Below are 16176 nucleotides of genomic sequence, written 5' to 3'. Positions count from 1 at the left end.
CCTATGGTAGTGGAGGGTGTCCCTCACATCTGAGTACTTGCCTTCCAGACCTTCTGTTGAGATCAACTTCTCCTCTAAGATGGTTCACAAACCATCACCTTTTAACTGGTTCAAAAGCCTGGGAGGTGGAATGAGAGGTGGCATAGGGGTCACAGGAGGTGCCTGAGCTGGAACTGAGTCTGCTGGTGTGGAAACAGGAGAGACTCTGGCTGAGTCAAGTAGAGATCTAGCTTAGAGCTCAGTCCGCCTGGGCTATAGGGGTTGGTCATACCTAGGCTCAGATGGAATAGCCTGGGAACCAGTGATAGCTCTGTCATAAATGGGCCTCTTGCCCTTGCCTTTGTCTCCGGGTAAAGGTTCTTGCCTTCCCTTCTTCAGAGGATTTGACCACCCCCCTTCATTAATTGTGATCTCCCGTACCCTTTTTCGGGGTGGAATGTCTATGTTTGTTCGTACATCGGGAAAAAGTTAGAAATGCTTCAATCAGACTCACAGAAAAGTAATTACAGACAGACTCGCCGAACAGGTCGGCGAGTCGCTGAATCACTTTGGCGAGCAAGATCGGGCTCGCCGAAAGGATTGGCTCAAAATTCTTAGAAACTTTTGACAAGTCGGCGATGGGAAGGCCTTTCGGCAGATCGCCGACATCCTTCGACGAGCAATGATTAGCCTGCCGAAAGTTACAGTGTAATTAAAGCTATAGGGGTGCAGACAAAGGGTGATCAAGAAAACTTTTGGCGAGTCACCGAGTACCTTCGGTGACCTCATGCTTCTAACTGAAAGTTACAGAACCCAACATCAGATAAAGCATGAAATTAAAGGCGAAAAGGGGACCTTCGGTGAACCGCCGAGTGGTTCGGCAGGCTCGACCCAGCTCGCCAACGACCCAACGTGCCTACTTTCGACGCAACTTCTTGAATTTAACCTCGCAACCCCCGTAAACAAAATCAAATCATGCACTAGTTAAATTAAAGCAAGACCCATGACACCCATTACCTCGGGATACTCAGACTTCTCCCGGTTTTGCCAAATTTTGCCAATTGATGACTTTTGCCCTTAAGAAGGACGTCACCCTCTCTATCATTGGGTAAATACATCGTTTGGCACCACTAAACTAAACAACATTCCAGCACAACCCCATAAAATTTAACAAATTTTAAGGCACAATATTACGGGAATCGACAACATATACAATACGGGTAAGGATATCGAATTTAAAACAAGCATTCAAACATTCTAATCATTGCAAATGAGCACAAATTCTCAAAAATAAACTCAGGGTTCGGAAAACAAACCTTTTATGCCGATTAATAAAGAATGAAATGCTCGGCGGCAAAGTAATCCCAATCCGAGCACAAATCAATGACTTAAATACTACTAGAAATGCAAAAATATAGAAACTAATGTGCGGGTGTAAGTTTGTGAAGTTCGAAAGTGAGAGAAAGTGAAGAGTTTGAAAGTTTAAACCTTTGGCCTTTTAAAAAACCGTCTAGTTATCGCCCATTCGGCGACGTTAGTCATGTTCGCCGAACCACTCGGCGACACGCCAAGTGGTCACTTACCTCGCCGAGTTTTACAAGACTTCCAGTAAATCTGGGGTCCAAATGACAGACAAGATCGCGATCGCCGACCAAGTCGGCGACTCACCAATAATTTCCTGGGATCACCGAGTTTTACAGACTCCACTTTAAAGTTGTCTTGAGTCCAACGTCGATCTGAGTCGTGAACAACGACCTCTTCGGCGATTCGCCGACTAGACTCTGGGCTCGCCAACCTGCACTTTTCAACAATTTTCCACACTTTAACCTGCACAATCAGCACACCATTATTCTAAACTTAAACAGAAAGAAAATAAAACTTGGGTTGCCTCCTATGCAGCGCCTTAGTTAACATCATGGCATGACGCAAGTCCGCGCTCAAACCTCATTCTTGGGGTCGGCCATAGTATCACTAGGCAACCTCTCTTGTTGTGTCGGGTAGAGATGATGAAATACATGACCCATGAGGGTTTCAATTAGCTAGATGGATGTGGAGTGAGAGCCAATAATTTAATTTAGCACTTCAACATTGTCTTTCATCTCTTCTAGCATTCTATCTTGCTCATTGATCTTTTGGAGAATGATTAACAGCGTATCCTCGACACGTTTACTCTCATTGTCCTTGGACTTTCTCCGCTCATGAAGGGGTATTTATCTGTCCTTCTTTTTGGATAGCACCTCCAATTCTTTGACCTTTTGGGCCGAGGTATCCAGCTGACCCAACAAAGTGACCAAGTGCTGGTCCTTCTCAGTCTCCTTGTTGGTGTTGGCACACGATCAAGAAGTTTGGCTGCGGTCTCATAGGAGTGTCCCATAAGACTACCCGAGATAAGTTGATCAATTAATCCTTTGATCCCAGAACTAAGACTCCTATAGAAGCATTCCAGTAGAACTAAATCGGGAATTTCATGAGTTGGTCATTGTATCAACAGTCCTTTAAACCTCAGCCACGAATCATGAAAAACTTCCCATTCTAATTGCTTGAAGGTCAGGATATTATGCATGAACCTTATCACTTCTATCGGAAGGTGATCCATTTGTTCACAATCACCAGTTACACTCATTCTTCCTGTTGTAACACACAAACAAGCAAACCAAAACTAAAAATTAAGTAAGTATCACTATAACTAACAAGAACAAAATTCAACTTAACAAAAAATTCTCAAATAACACCACTCCTCGGCTGCGACGCCATTTTAATTTCACATATCAGGACACTTCATCCAATACTAAGTGCCAACGATCGTGAGTAGTGATATAACCCAACTAAGAGAGTTGGGATCATTCCCACACAGAGTGTTTTGAGAATCAAGAGCCAAGTACGAATATGCTCAAGTCAATCATAGATAAACACATTTACGAATAGAAGCATGGTTCAAATTAGGGTTGACACAAGTGTCAAATACCATGGGGGTTTGTTTGTATTATCAACTATAACAACGAATAACACAAAAAAAAACAACTATAGAGATGAGATTCTTGAGATGTGATTGGATTATGGGCTAAGGTAGACAATCGGGTAATTGCAATTAATAGTAAACAACTGTAAATCAGTGATTAAGCTAGACTTAGTGGGGATAAACTTTCTCTCAAACAATTTACCCCGAATCAAATTGGTTTCTCTTGAACACCAATAAGCAACAATTAAGCATAGCCTTCACTTTAGTCCATTCACTCTCTCGAGCTGATTGTGTGGAAAAAGGTTTAGGATTCACTCTCTCCAGCTGAACCCATTACAACCCAATACCCACAGACCATCGATTCAGTAATTTTGGTTTTAAAACCTCTCTCTCGAGCAAGCCAAAATCACGAAGTTAAGATTGTATTTGCAACTACAACCCATTAAATTCAACCACAATTACTGAATGAAATCACTTTTAAACAACAAATAAGCTAACAGTTAACAATACCCAACAGTTAAATCAACCCATAATCACATAATCACACCCAAGAATTGGGGTTTTAGCTAGACATAGTAAAAAGGTAAAACTTGTTACCAAGTTGTGTTTCCATCAACTGGGTAGGATTGATATAGTCTTTATAAAGGTTTAAGATGAAGAGTCTTCAACACCAACTTTTAATTTCTCAGAAATGGAAATCTTCAAATCTTCAAAGCTAAGGAAAAGTTATCTCTAAACTCAGTTCTCAGCTCTAATCTTCAAAAACTGAATAATATTAAAAACTACTGAATGTTCAATACTAAACTAAGAATTTAAAAACATATTTATAGTTGTCAAAAAGTGTGCTGCGAAGGTCTAATCGGCGCAGTTAGTCGAGATCACCGATCCAATCGACAATTCGTCCTTTGGTCATTTTCATCACCGTTTTGCTTTTACCTTCAGCATCTTCAGGTTCTGTAACATTGGGCAATATGGTACTGCATCGCGGAACCATTCGGCGACTCGCCGACTGCTCCTTTCTCTCACCGACTAGATTTTCTCCTTTAGGGCTTGGCACTCTGGAATATTAGGCGAGACCCTGGCCGTTCGGTGACTCACCTAATAGGTTAGGCTATCCGCTGGCCTTCTTTCCTTCATTCTTTTAACTGCCTTGTTCCTTTTTGCTCAATAGTGTCCATGCTTTGTTCTTCAATCCAAATACCTGAAATTAAAGTATTTACATCAGTTATTGGCACAAAATATGCATTTGAGTACACTAAATATATTAAAATAAAGCCCTAAATGAGTCCAAATCGTGTACTCATCAGTCACCATCCATCATGGTTTACGTAATGGACCAATTCTTTAGTTAGAAGTAACCTGAGATAGGGCATGTGATGATCCATGCACTAATCATTTAGCGACGAACAAGAGGTAAATGAGTATCTATTGTAACGACCCAAACCGTCGTTATTTAGGAAAAGAAAAAATTTAGGGAAATTTCTAGGCCACTATCCTGCCAGCGCGGGCCCTAGGCCGCTAGGTGGTGGCGCCACGACGGGGTAAGCTGGAGCCAGAGTGGGATAGGCAAGACATAATGTAAATAACACGAAATCTTATTTTCTCCTTCTTCTTAAAATACCTAATTTAGACGTAAACCACCTTAGAAACCCCCAAAAAGCTGCTCTAAGTTTGGGAAGGAAGGAGAAAGAGATTTCTAGCATAAGAAAGTTGATGGATTGCAGATTTACAATTAAGATCACCGTCACGAAGGCTGGAAACAAGAATCAAAGCCAAAACCCCGTGCAGCTGCTTGGCGCCCAGGTAGGTAGGTTTTATTAATTGAGTATCTAAAAATTTGTGCTCATTGCGTAATATAATGTAAGTCAATGGTAGGATTTATGCATAGGCCTTCGGGCACTGAATAAAAGATGATTTAATCATATGAAGAAGCCTTAGGTGATGAACTAGGGCTAAGTATGGTCGAGTTATTGTTAAGTGATATACGTCGATGAATACTTCATTATGATGGTTGTGATTTCATGTTGTGTGATGTATGCTCGTTCTTGCTTCGTTATAAAGCATGTATGTATGCAATTGCTGCGTTATGAATCACACTAATTGTATATGAGAATAATTGAATGAGGTATGCCATGAATCATGACTTGATTGTATGATTTTGAGAATATACTTGTGATTGTGATTGTAGCTTATTGAATGGATCGGGTGTTGCGTTCCGACATACTAACTTGGATCGGGTACCACTTTTCGGTATGCTAACAGTTTGGATTTGAGTTCCATGAGAGAACCAACTACTTGACATAATGGTATATCTTGGCTTGTGAAATTGTATGTTGTTCGTAAGTGATAATTGATGTTGTTTTCTACGAAATTGTTAAATGATTATGATGAACCATATCTAATTGTTCTACTATGTGATACGGTAAATGGAGAGTCAAGGGTTCAAGAGTTGCTAGTGTTCGAGTAAAGGGTTGTCCGTGTGTTGCAAGGGCGAGAAGTGGGGGTAGTGTACGTGACTAAAATACTTAGGTAGATCCCATCTTGGAGAAAGGCGTTTGCGGTTAATAGTTAAAAGCCTGGAAGTATGTACCATGTGGCAAGGGCTGGGCAATATGAAGAGAAAGTAAAGGTTGTCGTGATGGTTAGTGAGAATGCTTGTAGTCGTATTCGTGAAACTATTCTATGTGTTGGAAGGGTTAGGCTAAGATCAAGAACCTAGTAGGTAGGTTGACTGAGAAGGTGGTTAGTAGTAAGGGTGCTATTGTAATTCTAGGGTATCTCAGAGAGGGTAAAGGTGGAGAATCGAGTGGTTTATTGCATATTCTTGCTAGTTGTTTTCTTATGTTATGCGGTAGGCGTCGGGTTGACCGATGATGTCTACAAGTACGTGTGGTTTTGTACTGATACTACTCTTGCTATTCCCTTTTGTCATAGTCTGGATGCTAGTTGGTGTTGTTTCAATAGATGAAGACGAAGAATTCTCCAACAACTTCTACTTTTCCTTCTGCATGGTGGGAGTTGTGTCTTTTCATTATTATGTCTTATTGTACTCTTAGTAGCTCTTGTACCTGTTTATACTAGATCCTTGGGGGTGTTAATTACTTTACAAGTCTTAACCCGAATTTGTTTAAGAAGGTTTTCATTTATAAAACATTACGATTTCATTTATCTCTGTTTTTCCTTAATTTTCTGCATGTTTTAATTATTGGGATATGAGGGTTCTCCTACTTAGGCGTTAGAGTGGGTGCCCGCACGGCCCGGTGGGTTGGGTCGTGACATTTATGGATATATCAAACAATGGGTGGAAGACATTAGAAAAAAATATCTTTCTTTGATAAACGTTAAGATATTTGAATTGTAATTAAATATTTTATGTTTGATAAATATAAAATGGAACTAAATGAATTACTTATATAAATTAGAATTATAAAAACAATTGTTACAAAAAAATTTAGTCATCTTTTTTTGAAAAAAAAAACACTCAACATAGATTAATCTCAAATAAATAGGTGAAACATCTCTATGTTCTATAATGTGTTTGCCCATGTACTCTTCGTTATGCATTCTGTATTCTAAACCAATACTACTGATAACAAAACTTTGAAGCAATAGTAAATTCCAAAGTTTAAATCACATAGTGAAGAACAAAAATTAATTAACAGAAACTAATGACCGTAAAACATACCAGAATCTGTAACAATCATATGAAACAAAAAGTAAAGAAAATCGAGCTCACTGAATGCACAATGTCCCCTTAATGAAATTATTTCCCTCTCGTATCCGAGGTTTGAATTGAAATATATCCTTCCAGGATAGAACGATTTAATTCACCAGTGTATTGATATCCAAAACAATGACGTCAGCGAGCCACTCAATGGCAGTACACGAATAATGAATTTGTGCAGAAGAAGAAAAAGTTCAGAAATTTTGTAAGTGAAAAGTTTGAGGATTCATATTATTTTAAAGATTTTATTATAATATTTTTTGTTAAGTGTCTTAATCTTGATATCTCTTTTAATGTTATTTTTTGGTAGTGTGAAATTCATGGTAAAATGTAATAATATATATTGTAATATTCTTCCGATAGTTGTTTTAATCTGAATATTTCTTTAATATTATTTATGATGTATTCTAGATATAACATATTTTCGGTTCTTTGGTACATATATAAATGTTCCTCCATTAATTGTTCTAATAGTTTTATATTTTCCATAGATTTTATCCAATATTGTAAATATTCGTAGTTGATTTTAATCTGAATTTATTTCTAAATCAAAACATTCTATTCTTTCGAAGTCTAAATCATGTAGGTCTATTTCATACCATTCTTGATTTAATATATCTTCTGATTCGTGATCATTAAATATTTTTTCCCATATTATTCTTCTTAATTCGATTATTTCTATATTTTTAAGTACATATAAGATTAAAGTTTCGTAGTTTTTTATCATTTCACCGTGCATGTATGTAGTCATGTTCTTTATTATGCAGACTTTTTATTTCAAATTATTCCTTCCTATCATATTCATAATTGATTAAATTCATATTAGATCATTATGAACTACATTATCTTTATCATGTTTTCCTGTCACTACTAGCATCGTACTTTAGCGGATACTTCCTTCTTATCAGCGCCTCAACTTTGTTTACTCACCTAAACGGCTTCCTTGCCTACTGGTTTCAACATTAGGATAACATAGTATAGAAGTTTTCTCCCTTTTTCCAGTGTGCTAATAAACTAGAAATCATGATTCAAATAATTCTACTACATAATAACTAACATAAATTTATTCAATCATATATATGATATTCAGGAATATATGAAATTAGTTCCGCATATTTTTTGAACAATATACCTTTGCATCTTGCTTAGCCATGCTATCTGAAATATCTGACTGAATTTCAGATTTATCCATTAACTTTTAAGTAATTAGTATCTTAAGAGAGTTTTTTTTTTTGAGATGAGAGTTTTTATTTAGGCCTTGCCTGCTTTTACAATGCTTACTACTAAGTCTATATATAGACATACAAATTTACTATTCTAAATACTTATCCTAACACATTTTTTACACATGTCCACTACTATTTACTACTATTCATGACTACTATTCATGAATAGTTCTTATTTTGTTTACCACTATCCTCTTTACGACTTATTTGCACATATTAATAATGTACACTATCTACCACATACACTTGTCATTATTTGTACACTTATTTTGAAAGACCCATACCTACTTTATGACAACTATTATGACTTTTACATTTACATTATTTTACATATAACTTTTTCCGTTCTTATCTTTCTTGTTTTCTTCCTCGTTGATTATTCCAGCTGGACGTCTGGAATTATATTATCTTCTCCGTTGCACTTTGAACATATATGGTCCGGGTATTTATGACCAATTAGCTTGCAATATCTGGTTAATAATTCTGCTGAAATAAATCCTTCTTTTAATGCTCGTGTCGTAGGTCGTTCTTCTGGCTTTAGTAGTGATAAAATCCATCTTTAGACTTCATCCATATCTGCTTTCCTTAGCTCCCTTGAATTGAAATAAATCATTAGCTGATCTCTTGCATAGTAGCTCCATATAGCGTTTCCGTTTAAATAATTATTTGCTAGCTCTTGTATAATCGTTGATATACCAATTATCCTTTTGTTGGCATAAAAATTTGGTATCTCCATTTTGCATATCTCTTCTTGTTGTCCGATATCCTCGGGTATAATCATATCTTTAGTTAATCCTATCTTGATAACCTGTATTGGAGGTTTTATTTCCTCGTATAATATCTCCGCTGGTGCTGTATAAAAAATTATATAAACTAAATTTCCTTTCGTAACTCTTTTGTATGTGACAAATGCTTCGTGTAGTTCTGGTATTCCACTAACTTCTTCTCCGTCGTATGTGGATACGGTATTTAATAGTCCGTAGTTGTAACATGTTCTTACTAAATTAGTGTTAGTTTTCGGCTGTGCAATTAACTTGTTATATCCTTGTAACTTTTGTGTCAAATAATCCTGGTTTGGTTCTTTTGTAGTTGATCTGGGGTTGCGGTTTAAATATGTTTGGATTTTGTGGATATTTTCAATATAGGTTCGTGTGATGTAGTTATATGTCTTTTTCTCATTTTGGTTTTGCAAACTATCTGCGTATGTAGATGTTTGTGGTTCTATGGACATATGTCTAGGTGTCCTTTGGGTAAATGGTTTTGCGAATAGCTGGTTTAAGTTAGCATTTTTATGTTGTTTATCGCTAACTTGTTTGCTTGTACCTGCAGTTGTATTTAAACAAACATTATGGGTTTTAAGGAGTTTCCCATCGTCTCCTTTTAGCTCTAGGTTTTTTCCGTCTTCCGACCGACGTAGCTCCGCATTTTTATAGTCATGCTGTTGACTAGCTTTAGACTTCAGATTATCTTCATTAGTCTTTAGCTTTTGTATCTCGTTGTCCATACTGTCCACTTTTATACAAAGTGTAGTTATGGCTTTGAGTATCTCTTCCATTGTATTTTCGTTCTCAGTCTGAGTAGCTTTGGCTTGATAAGTAATCTGCAATAACATTCTTATCAGTTTTTATTACCTCAATTGTAAATGTAAAATTTAATATATTTAATACCAATCTCCTTATTTCTTTTGTTGTTACCGAATCTTGTATTTTTCTTGTTAGCCACCATTTTACTTGTGTATTATCTGTTCTTATAATAAATTTATTGTATACAATATATGGTTCAAATGATAATAAACACTTATATACTGAATATAATTCTTTTCTATTTATTTCCCATTTTATTTCTGTATTATTAAATGTTCCTGAATAATACCTGCAATGATGTTCTATCGTAGTGTCATCATACCTGTATTTTAATATTCCTCCATAACTTTTTTCACTCTCATCTGATTGTATTATATAAGTAAATTTTTTGTTTTCATCTGGAAAGTATAGTTTAGGTAAGTTTTTACATAGTAATTTTACCTTTTGTATTTGTATTTGGTCTTTTTTATCAAACTGATATTTTATATCATTCTTTAATTTTTGTTGTAATGATTTTAAATTCTCTGCTAATTTTGGTATGTATTATCTTACTTGAATTACTAGTCCTAAGAATGATTGTAATTTCTTTTTTGTGTCTAGTTGTTCATTTGAGTTAATTATTTTTTGTACTATATGTGTTTGCATTTTTATTCTGTTTTTATCAATTTGTATTCCTAAGAATTCTATTTGATTTTTCATTATGTCAGCTTTTTTTTTACATAGACTTATACTTGAATATTCTATGATGTGCATAAATTTTTCTAATAATCTTATATGTTCATCTTGTGTTTTAGAATATAATAATATATCATCAATGTACACTACACAATTTTCTATTTGTTTAAAGTAATTGTCCATAGAGTGTTGATATCTACCTGGTGCGTTTTTATATCCAAATGGTAATACATTCCATTCATAAAATCCTTGTGGTACAGTGAATGCTGTTAGTTTTTTAGATTGTTCTTCTAGTTTTAAGTGATAAAATCCTGATTTACAATCAAATTTGTTAAAATAATTATATCCTTGTATTTGTTTTATCTTTAGTATTTTATTTGGTATTGGATAATTATATGTTTTAGTTTTTGCATTTAAATTTCTATAATCAATAACCATTCTGCTTTTTCCTCTTTTTTGTTCACTATATTTATTTACGATAAATGCTGGGCTTGTATGCTTACTATTGCTTTCTGGTATATATCCTTTTTCTAGTAATTCCTCTATATGTATCTTAAATTCGGTTAAATCATTAAAATTATACTTTAATGGTTTTTGGGTTATTATACTGTTATTATCAATTAGCTCAATTTTTACCTTTGTTTTATGTTTTTCCCATCCTTGTAAAGGATCCTCACTATATAATAATTTAACTTATCTTCAATTATTTTTACTTTATCTATAGAGAATATAATTAATTCTATTTTAGGGTCTTCTTCTTTTATATTTTCTAATTTTTGTGTAATTTTTTCACTTCCTGTAATCCATTCAGTTGTTTTTTCGTTTTTTATTATTTACTCTTTTTGCTCCTATTTTTTGTTTACACGGTGTTGTGAACCACCATTGTGTTTTTGTTATTATATGTGGGTATAATTTTTCTAAAAATGGCATTCCTAATAGCATATCTTTTGTAGTTAATTCAAAGTTATATATTTCTTCTATAGTTAATATCTTATCCCATATTTGTATTTTTATATTTTTTGCCTAATATGTGATCATTCTTCCTTCATTATTAAATCCTGTTACTACTATATGTGTTTTTAATTTTTCCCACTTATCTTCTGGTAAACAATTATATTTACATCTATTAGCTTCTGCTCCCGTATCTATCATTGGTGTATAATATCGGTTGTAATATCCTTCTATTATTATCTTTGCAAGTATATATATTTTCATATTTTTATCATACCAAAGTTCTTTTTATTATTACTCTTTTATTTTCATAATTTATTGTTAACTGTTTGTCTTCTAGATTATATGGTTTTACTTGTTCTAACCATTTTATTCCTAAAATGATATTTTCATTTCCTTAATATATTTTGAATTTTATCACTATTGGTACTCCTCCGATGATTATTTCCTTTTTTGTAGTTTCTTCGGTATACATTAATGCTTTTGGTAGTTCGGAGCATGATTGTTCAATAGTTATTATTTCATCTTCTGTCACTAATTCTCTTGTGATATAGTTTTCTTCTCGTCCTGTATCTATTAATATTAAATATTTTTGTTGTTCCATTATTCCGGTTATGTAGTAATGATGTGGTTTTATATCTTCTTCCATTGATTTTTGTGGGGTTTTATCTATTCTTCTTGAGATACTCATTTTTTATGATATTTGGGGTATCTCATTGTTTATTCTTTTCGATGTGCTTAGTCTTTCTTTTACTATTTCTAAATCTTTTTCTATATCAATTTCATTATAACTATAATCATTTTTATCTATGACTGTAACTATTCTTTCAAAGGGATCTTCTATTTTTATTTTGTCTGTTTTATTTTTTGCTGTTATTTTATGTTTTGTTGTTAGAACATATAAGTTTTTACATCTAGCTGTAAATATTTTACTTCCTGGGGCTAGTTCTATCCCTGACATTCGCCAGTATAATACTAGTGATTTATCTATATTTCTGTCATTTATTGCTACTGAGTAGTTAGCACTTATTATAAACTTAAATTTTTGGTATATAAGGCTACCTCTTACTGCACTTATTATACTTTTTTCTATGGGTTGTATAATTCTATCATCTGCTAAGTATATTTCTATGGATGTATCTATTCCTTCTCTAAAACATGTTTTTATTAATATTTCTGTTCCTCCTAAATGTACATATTTAATTGGATTTTTAGCCTAATATCTTGTATTTCTTTATTTATTATTCGTTTATTTATTATAGGTATTTTGGCCTTTCCTTTAGTGTATTTGCAATCTATGATATGTTCTCTTTGACTTACTATATAATATTCTTCTTTTTGTCGTTTAAACCAGTTTCTTACTGTTGGTATTTCGAATATTTTTGCTACGCTTAGGTCTAATTCTTTTCCTTTTATTTGTTCAAATATACTATTATCAAATATTATTTTCTGTTCTAAATATTCTTCGTCTTGATGTTCTTCATTATTTGTTGTTTGTATATCTGCTTCAGTCATTTGTTATATTATAGAATTCATTATCTGATTCTATTTCTATGTCATTATCTATTTCATTTTCCGATAATTTATATATACTATCATTGCTTTCTAATTCATAATCTACGTATTCTATTTGTGTATATTTTCATCGTCTATTATTATTTCTGATATTTGTTTTTTCTTTAGATTTTTAGGTAATTTACAATCTCTAGCTATATGTCCTAACTTTCCACAATTATAACAAGTACATTCCGTTAGTTTTCTTTTTGGTCTATATGGTCTTTTGGTTTTGTAGTTTTTTACATAGTACCTTCTTCTTGGTTTTTTATATTTATATTTTGATCTATATTTTTTATTATATTTCTTTCTATTTTTATAATACCTATCCGTACAACCAAATTGGGGTGCTGTTTTATTTTTGCAACATGCTAAGTTTTTACTAATATTTTTTCCATTTTTATTTCTTCTTTATGCTTTTCACATAGTTCCATAAACCATCGTTGCAAGAATTTCATTCTAGCTCCTAAGGTGTCCGTTAATTCTGCTTTATTCCAACTTTTTATTACTTTTGAATTAAAAGGTTCTGATAATTTTGTAAAATATAATTTTCTTATTTCTTTACTTTCTTCTATGCTATATGTTCCTTTATAATAATATTCTCTAAATGCACATGTATATTCATCTATGTAACACATATTACATATTGCTAATTTTGTCATTAGATTCCGATTTATGATTTTTTCTTTATTTTGTTCTTCTACCTTTGTTGTCATACTACTAAATTTATTTCTTATAACTATTTCGTATTTATATAATATTTCCATGGTTGTAGTGGCTATTCCACCATCAAATTTCTTATTATTTCTTAAAGTTGTTAAGCTTTCACTTGTTAAATTTTGTAGCCATAATTTTACTGTTCCTATAAGTGTTCTTTCTATGTATCCTGGTGCCTCTGCTATTACTATCTTGTTATCTATTAATTGTTTCGATATGTATCCTATCCATAATTGGATTGTTTTATTTATATCTGTTACACAGTCTAAATCTAAAAAATCATGTTGTCAAGTTATTGGTTTGGGCGTCCATTTTCTACTTAATCTTTTATCCCATGTAGTTTTTTCTTTATCATATTGTTCATAATTTTCATTATAATATTTTGGATTAAAATTTTTTGGGTTTTTTACTCCTGATGTGCTAGGTTTTTCGTCCATGTCTACGTCTTCTGTATTTACTTCTAAATTCTTTGTATTATCTATGTTTGCTAAAAGTTCTGTATATGTTTCGCTTGTTTTCGAATGTTGTTCTAGATCATCATCGTTTATTTCATCAACTCTTATTTTGGGTAGATTATCTTGGTTATTTTCTTCTTTTTCTCCTAATTCATCTTGTAATTGCAATTTTTCTTTAAATTTAATTATCTCAGTTGCTAATTTTTTTTTTTGTTCTTTTTTTTTTTCTTTAATTTCATACATTTCTTTTAATATTGCTAGCTCTTTTTCTAGCGCTATTATTTTAGTATTTTTTACTTCTTCTAATTGTTGTACTTCCTTTTTCTCTTGTTGTTTTATTTTTTTAATTTCCGTTCTTCTATCTATTTCTTCATTTTCTTTTGTTATTCTTACCATAGTAGTTAAACTATCTTCTAGTTTTACCGTTTCTTTTTCTAACATTAAACTTATATTGTCACCTATTTTCTTATATCTTCTTCCTAGATTAGAAAATATTATCTTTATTTTTAATTCGTCATAATTTTCATATGTTTTTTCATCTATTGCGTATTCTTCTTTATTCATTTATAAATTATGTTGTAGTTTATATTCTAAGTTATTTATTTGTATTTCTAGATATAAAATAGTCTTTCTTTGTGCTATTATAGATTTGTGACAAATTCCTGCGAATATATTATTGTTAAGTCTATTTTGCCTATGTTCTAATTTTTGTCGTTTTTCTATAATTCTTTCATTAAGTTTTTGTCTATAGTCGCTATTCTTGTTATTCATTGTATTTTTAAGTATTGAATATATTTATATTCTATTTTAGATATATTATCTATTAATTGATTTAATTTTTCGTTATTAGTCTTTGTGATATTAAGTTGTTTATATTTCGGCTATAATTTGTTTAATTTTCTTCTTCGTTTTCTTAATTTTCTACTAGTATGTTTCTTACCATGTTTCTTATTATCCATAGCTCTGATACCATTTTTCATTTTTTATTATTTACTCTTTTTGCTCCTATTTTTTGTTTACACGGTGTCGTGAACCACCAGTGTGTTTTTGTTATTATATGTGGGTATAATTTTTCTAACAATGACATTCCTAATTGCATATCTTTTGTAGTTAATTCAAAGTTATATATTTCTTCTATAGTTAATATCTTATCCCATATTTGTATTTTTATATTTTTTGCCTTATATGTGATCATACTTCCTTCATTATTAAATCTTGTTACTACTATAGGTGTTTTTAATTTTTCCCACTTATCTTCTGGTAAACAATTATATTTATATATATTAGCTTCTGCTCCCGTATCTATCATTGGTGTATAATATCGGTTGTAATATCCTTCTATTATTATCTTTGCAAGTATATATATTTTCATATTTTTATCATACCAAAGTCCTTTTTATTATTACTCTTTTATTTCATAATTTATTGTTAACTGTTTGTCTTCTAAATTATATGGTTTTACTTGTTCTAACCATTTTATTCCTAAAATGATATTTTTATTTCCTTGATATATTTTGAATTTTATCACTATTGGTACTCCTCCGATGATTATTTCCTTTTCTGTAGTTTCTTCGGTATACATTAATGCTTTTGGTAGTTCGGAGCATGATTGTTCAATAGTTATTATTTCATCTTCTGTCACTAATTCTCTTGTGATATAGTTTTCTTCTCGTCCTGTATCTATTAATATTAAATATTTTTGTTGTTCCATTATTCCGGTTATGTAGTAATGATGTGGTTTTATATCTTTTTCCACTGATTTTTGTGGGGTTTTATCTATTCTCCTTGAGGTACTCATTTTTGATGATATTTGGGGTATCTAATTGTTTATTCTTTTCGATGTGCTTAGTCTTTCTTTTACTATTTCTAAATCTTCTTCTATATCAATTTCATTATAACTATAATCATTTTTATCTATGACTGTAACTATTCTTTCAAAGGGATCTTTTTTCTTTTTTTTGTCTATTTTATTTTTTGCTGTTATTTTATGTTTTGTTGTTAGAACATATAAGTTTTTACATCTAGCTGTAAATATTTTACTTCCTGGGGCTAGTTCTATCCCTGACATTCGCCAGTATAATACTAGTGATTTATTTATATTTCTGTCATTTATTGCTACTGAGTAGTTAACACTTATTATAAACTTAAATTTTTGGTATATGAGGTTACCTCTTACTGCACTTATTATACTTTTTTCTATGGGTTGTATAATTCTATCATCTGCTAAGTATATTTCTATGGGTGTATCTATTCCTTCTCTAAAACATGCTTTTATTAATATTTCTGTTCCTCCTAAATGTACATATTTAATTCATTTTTAGCCTTAATATCTTGTATTTTTTTATTTATTATT

This window comes from Solanum verrucosum, unplaced genomic scaffold (genome assembly GCF_900185275.1).
Source record: "Solanum verrucosum unplaced genomic scaffold, falcon-dt-bn FXZP01000106.1, whole genome shotgun sequence".
NCBI lineage: Eukaryota > Viridiplantae > Streptophyta > Magnoliopsida > Solanales > Solanaceae > Solanum > Solanum verrucosum.
The sequence above is the reverse complement of the archived record's forward strand: the minus strand, read 5'-3'. Positions refer to the sequence as shown.